Here is a 6,746-nt window from a genome sequence, read left to right as displayed (position 1 = left end):
ATCATATGCCACACAGTATTAAGTCAGTATTAAAACAATCCTTCTTTATGAATGTCAACATTGACAAAGGCTAGAAAACAAAATAAATGCCTCACCAATATTATATCAGTGGTCATATTTATATTGTGCAGAGTTTTGTGGAGTGAGAAAGTGGGAATGGGATCCGGAGGGAAAGCCCAGTCTGTTCAGGGGTAACGTCTGTTCAGGGAATAGCATTTGTGAGGCTGAAGTACAAAAGTCCAGGAGGCCAGATCTGCCCCTTCTGTGAAACTAAGGCTGAGCAGGGCATAAAAGGAATGTAACAATGCCTCCAGGCACATAGTATTTAATAAATTACCAACTGCTGGCAAACACAACACCTTACTGGTCCTTAGAACAACCTTGGGCAATAGAAGAGGTAATTATTCACCCCACTTTATGGATGAGGAAACTCAGTTTCAGAGAGATGACTTAACCGGGGTTACCTTGCTAGAATGTTGTAGAGCCAGAAGTGGAGGCCCAGTCTTCCGATGGCTAACTTTGCTTTTCTTCCCCAACTCACACTGCTTCTCCAAGAATTCAGCCCATGGAGCTTTCCCAGGCTCACTGGAGAGACAGTCTATTCACATGTAAAGGCCAGTGAATAAAGAGAAAGAGACAGTAAAGGGATGGGTTAGAGAATAAAGCGCAATATTCCAGTTGCTAGAAAAGGATTATATTGGGCAGGTTAGGAGGTGATAGTCAGGCACATCTGAAATGTGGAAAAGTTGAGTTTAAATTACCAGTTTTGTCACCAACCAGCTAGGTGACCTTTGGTGTCCTCATCTGTAGAGCTTTAAGGACACCTCGGGGATTGTGGTAAAATCACCACAATGAAGCCTTTTGGGGTCACTTGAGAGACAACCTTTAAGATCTTGCCCTAGGCCACCTGTGGCAGGATTCATCAAGGAGGCATGATGTGAACTAAGGAACTATAGCAACAGAGAGGGAAAGAAGAAGGGAAACATGGACAGGGAAATAGTTGAGTTCAGTTATGGTGGCAAGGGTGGGTGTGCTGCTTGTGTGGGGGAGTAAGGAGATACTTGATGGATAGGTGATACAAAAACAAAATATGTGCAAAGTTCAACCATTACCAAGTCAGTTTTAACCATGGAGTTAATCAGTCTGGACATTTCAGGTCAAAATTTACTCCTTTATCCTTTAACCAATTATCAAGACAGTTGTCCTAAGTCTTCCTTCTTTCACTCTCCCCTTCCTCCCGCCCTCCTTCCTTCTATCTACCTTCTTTCCTCCTTTCTTCCTTTCTGCCTCTCTCCTTTCCTTCCTTTCTCCCTCCCTTCCCTCCTGCCTTTCTCTTCCTCTCTCCTTTTCTTCCCTCTTTCCTCCCTCCCTCCCTCCCTTCTACTTTCCCTGCTTGTAGACACAGATTTCTCTGGAGTGTATTTCAGGAGGGGTGGATTTGTTTGTCTAGGGCAGGGCTGTCAAATACAGGTCATGCATGCTGCCACGCCCCTGCCATGACAGACAATACTAATCAATCACTGTTCTCTGGGCATGATCTCAGGATTAATTTCAAGGTGCATGGGTTGGTTAGAGTTGGCTCAAGTGACGAGAGTTGTTTGCCAACATAAATCTAGGACACAAATGGATCAAATATGGCTTTCCATTTTCAAAAAGGTTAAAGTATACTAGAAAATATACTTCCTTTAACCTTTTAAAACATTCCACCCCCACCCCCTACTGTTTTAATCTCAGCAAGAGCCTCAAGCAAAATAGACAAATGTTATTTGAAGACATCATTTAGTGAAGTGAGAGTCTAGCAAAGATTTTTTAGAAGCCTGAATATGTTTCATGAATGAATATCACCTTTTGAATATTTTGTCATACAAATTGACTTCTGGACATTTTGATGTTTGCTTCATGTAAATTTGAATTTCCCTAGTGCTAAAATTTGGTTTCTCTGCTTTAATGCAAATACATTATATGTGTACATAGACGTGGAAGTTATGAGCTTAGTTTCTGAAGCCTATGTTGGAACTCCAGCCCTGTCTGTTTCTAGCTGAGTGCCCTTGAACAAGTTAATGTTACCTTTCTGAGCTTCAATTTTCTCATACTGAAAAAAGTAGTAATCATCATTGTTATCTCACAAGCTTATGGTGAAGAGTAAATGAGATAATTCATGTATAACATTTAGCATAGTATCCTGCACATAATAATACTCCACAAATGTAAGTTTGTGTGTGTTGTATGTAACTACTACTGTCTATCCAGGGTGAATTAAGGACTCTGATGCTTATTGAATTGTTTGGCTAAATGTTACATTTCTTTGCTTTTGTGGGTTTAGGTCAGAGTTTTAATGCTACTTGAATTCTGTTTTGTGGTTCTATCATGATTTTTTTGTGTGTTTAAACTCCAAGAAAAATGTCCTCTTTTTTGGTAGCTGATATATTCAAACCACCAGTGCTGGAAGAAAAATAATCTGTCATTGAAGTAGATGAGAGTTGACATGACAGACTGTGCACTCTACCTTAAACATTCATAACATGCATAATATGGTCCCTATGGAATGAAATAACTCCTTTCGAGTCTTTGCAGTCCCTTGTATCATGGGTCTCCTAGAGCGAAGCCATTACAATTCTAAAGCACCTATGCCTGCTTGGGGAATAAAATATCAAGGAAAAAAAAGGCATTTCACATACCAAACAATTGACATTTCTATATTGTTTAGATGTGTGTGCATACATGTGCACAAAAGTATGTGGATGGTGCACATAGGTGTGTGGTGTTTTGAACTCTGGTGTTTGATATATTATTGCTTACTGGCTAGAAGTAATTTCTTCAGAATCTGAAACACTTGAAATCCTGATTTTATTATGTTATTGGTCATGTGATTTTGAAAAAGCTCCCTGTTAAAATCTTAGGTAACTCATATTTAAAATGTGGATAACCATATCTTCATATTCTTTCATAGGAAGAATAAACTCATGTGAGATAATACATGTAAAATATATAGTAAATATTTGGCACATTTCAATCTCTCCAATAATAGAGCCATTAATAATGATAAATAAGTAAAACAAGTAATTAAAATAATGTCCATGGCAAGGCAAACTGGTTTTCAGCTTCATTATTCAATGTCCTGCTTTGATTTTTATTTTATAGAATAATCATTTGCTAGCTTAAGTAATACATCATTCCTTAATTATAACTGTCAAGTGAAGACTTCACTAATTTATGCCTCTTCGGAGAAATATAAGCACTTGAGCAAATAACTAATATTCTGACCCTGAGTTTCCTAATCTAATAGGAAAGTCTATCTCAGTGACTGCATTCTGTCATAGCCATTCCTGTTGAAAGGATGAAATGAAATAATGGATTTTACAGGTCTGTGTGAGGCACAAACTGGCCATACAACTGGAGAAAGGATATAAAATTGTATATACTTATGAAATACTCAAATATTAATAGGCAGTGTCTAAAGAAGACCAGAACATTTGAATAAACAAACAAATAATCAGTCCAATAGCCAAGTGGAGATTTTTATATTTTCTAAGTATTCTTCTCAATTGAAAGAGTTGACTTGTGCAGTGCATGCACTGCATAATGACATTTTGGTCACTAAGTGTGAATATATGACTGTGGTCTCATAAGATCATAATACTGTATTTTTGCTGTACCATTTTATGCTTACATATGTTTAGATACACAAGTATTTCCATTATGTTACAGTTGCCTACAGGATTCAGTATTCAGTACCGTGACATGCCTTATAGGTTTGTAGCCTTGGGGCAATAGGCTATACCATATACTCACTTGTGTAGTAGGCTATACCATCTAGGTTTGTGTAAGTACACTCTGATGTTTGCACAATGATGAAATTGCCTAATGATGCAGTTTTAGAATGCATCCCTTTCATTAACTGATACAGGTCTGTATTTGTTTTTAATAAGAAATTACAGTACATGGTAAATTTTGCCTTTAACATTTTTTTGGAAATAAATGGCATTCCCAAAAAGCTTCTTGGGCTTGTAACTATGCTATATTTCCATGTTACCTACATCAAGATAATAACATTTGATCAACACAGTCTACTTGGAGTGACCAGATACCACTGGGTCTCTCTTGGTCACACTACTGTGGATATGCAACAACAAACAGATTTTGCCAGATGTTCCAGTATAAACAGCTTCTCTGCTGTCAAAACCTAGAGTTGAAGTGCAGAAGAGGGATATTTCAACCTTGTTCATACTCCAGTAGAGAAGGAGCCATGATTATTTACCCAACTTTTCAAAGGTAAACATTAAATCAATTTAACAATTTAATTTTAAGAAGAGTGAATTTGAAATTGGGAAACAAATCTACCGTTTACTTCCATGTATTTTTTCTGACATCTGTAAAACAAGGCTAATGATACCCACTTCACAAGACTCTTATAAAACATTAAAAAATTTTCCTGAGAAATTCATTTGTACATAACAAAATACTGCAACTATGTAAATTAGTAAGATATTAGCCTAGTCTTTTTAAATTCTCACTGAGGTTGTGCTTAGTTTGTGGTGTTTAGAAGTTAACTTGAATCGTTAACTCACTCAGGTTAAAATTTGGCCTCTGGAGCAAAAAAGCTATATATTTGCACTCACTTACATCAAAAAACTAGCGTTAAGCCCAGCTGGTTCTGTCCGGGAAAGATGACAGTGGCTGGGGCAGCATCCAAGGAGCCACTGGTGTAATGGTACACCCAGCAGCTGGGGAAAACTTTCGGCCTGGATGTCAGCAAGGAGATCATGCACAGTGCTTCCAAAAAGATGAAACTTTAGATGGGCAGAAATCAAGGGACCAGCTAAAGCTGGGTAGGAGGAAAGGGAGAGACAGACAGGAATTTCCTGTATTTGCTGAACCTGACACAGCTGCGGAGGTAAAACACCTTTTAATTTGCCCAAAGCATGAGAGAACAGCAACTCCTTTAAGAAGAAGACAAAGTTTGTCAATTTACAATTTACAAGAGGGGGACCCACAGGCTTGCAGTCTGCTCCCCAGTTGCCATCCTTGTGATTGCCTGGGCCAGAAGTACAAGCTCATCAGTAGCTCTCTGATCTGTGGGCCTGTTGTTTGTGAACAAGAGGGTGCCAGCCCTTGCTTATTCTGTGTCACAACGGTATGTACTCACGAAGAACAGGATATTTTGCAGCATGACTCAAATGAGAGCCAGAAACTGCTAAAAAAGCTTATGCCATTGATAGAGAATTCTGGAAAGGTGGACAACTCTGCCAAGGACTTTCTATGTTATCGAGAATTTCAAATTATGTCTGGTCTGGAGAAGGATATCAAGCACAAAGACAGGCTGTTAGAGTTGGATAGAGCTAGTTTTCAAAGGACCCAAGTCACTGATGCTGATCAGATTTTTTGCCAGTGACTCTAACCAGTGGTTGTCCAAACTTGAGTGGGAGACCAAATGAGAAGTGAGAAGAGGAGCTGAGAGAACTTCGACATGCCTCTCGACTCTCTAAGAAGGTCACCATTGACTTTACAGCAGGAAGATCCTGGAAGAAGAAAATCCATTAGCAGAATATCACAGCAGACTAGACGAGACAATACAGGCCATTGCTAAGGAAACCTTGAACGAGACACTGACCCCATTTTGTATATCTCCTGAAGAGCCTTTGGGAGTTCTGGTAAATCTCAGCACATAGCAGTCCCCTCCCCAGTGGGTTGACCATGCAGGTGCAGCCTCACAGAAGAAGGCTTTCCATTCAGCAGGATTGGGACTAGAATTCAACTCATTTCAGTACTTCTTGTGAATCCAGGATCAAGACTTTCAGGGAGGTTTGACAGTGGCTCATGTCTCTCTACATATCAGCCCTGGGTTTCTCAGCTTGTTAGAGGGATTAGAAAATGATGGAGTGCAGATCCTGGTACATCTCCCACAGAGGACAACTTTGGATAGCAGTCCTAGCCAAAACCTCCTTCTGCCTTCAAGAAGTCTCAGAACTCCAGGTTAGGTATCATCTTCTTCATGGGAAAGATGTGGAATTCCCCAGTAACTATCCATCAGGTTGTCTTTTGGGCTGTCTGGACCTAATTGCTTGTTTCAGAGGCAATTTAAGGAGCAGTTTCCAAACATCAGTCAAGAATCATGTTATCCGCTTGTTTTCATCTGCAAAAGTCCTCAGGAAATGGTTGTGAAGCTTTCTATTAAAGGAAACAAAAAAATCTGGAAACTGGATTGCAAGATCCATTAAGGAGCAAAGAAAGGGTAAATGAAGCAGAATAAAGATTTCGGAGTCAGGAGAAAAGAAACCATACAGCACAGTGGAGTTTGGTACACTAAAATTGCCATCCACTAGTTTTTTGGAATTGAAGCAGTAGAAATTTAAAGGCTTGGCATTAGGCTTGAATCTCTCAGAATTTAAACTCTTATCAAAATCTATATATTTTTCTTAGGGAGTAGGATTCTTTTTTATGTAGTGGCTCAAAATCTTTGAATACATTATTTATTTATATTTATATTTATATATATATTTTGAGATGGAGTCTCGCACTGTTTGTTGCTCAGGCTGGAGTGCAGTGGCGCAATCTCTGCTCACTGCAACCTCCACCTCCTGGGTTCACACCATTCTCCTGCCTCAGCCTCCGGAGTACCTGAGACTACAGGTGCCTGCCACCACGCCAGGCTAATCTTTTGTATTTTTAGTAGAGACAGGGTTTCACCGTGTTAGCCAGGATGGTCTCCATCTCCTTATCTCACGATCTGCCTGCCTCCGCCTCTC

The 6,746-nt window shown here is 39.4% G+C and overlaps 1 pseudogene; it reads left to right on the top strand.

Moving 5' to 3' along the window:
* The first annotated feature begins 4,667 nt into the window (after positions 1-4,667).
* On the top strand, positions 4,668-6,162 carry LOC117097404 (annotated as a pseudogene).
* The last annotated feature ends 584 nt before the right edge of the window (positions 6,163-6,746 follow it).

Source organism: Trachypithecus francoisi, unplaced genomic scaffold (genome assembly GCF_009764315.1).
Source record: "Trachypithecus francoisi isolate TF-2019V2 unplaced genomic scaffold, Tfra_2.0 Lachesis_group15, whole genome shotgun sequence".
Taxonomy (NCBI): Eukaryota; Metazoa; Chordata; class Mammalia; order Primates; family Cercopithecidae; genus Trachypithecus; species Trachypithecus francoisi.
Note: the sequence above shows the minus strand (reverse complement) of the source record. Positions and strands in the feature narration are given on the sequence as shown.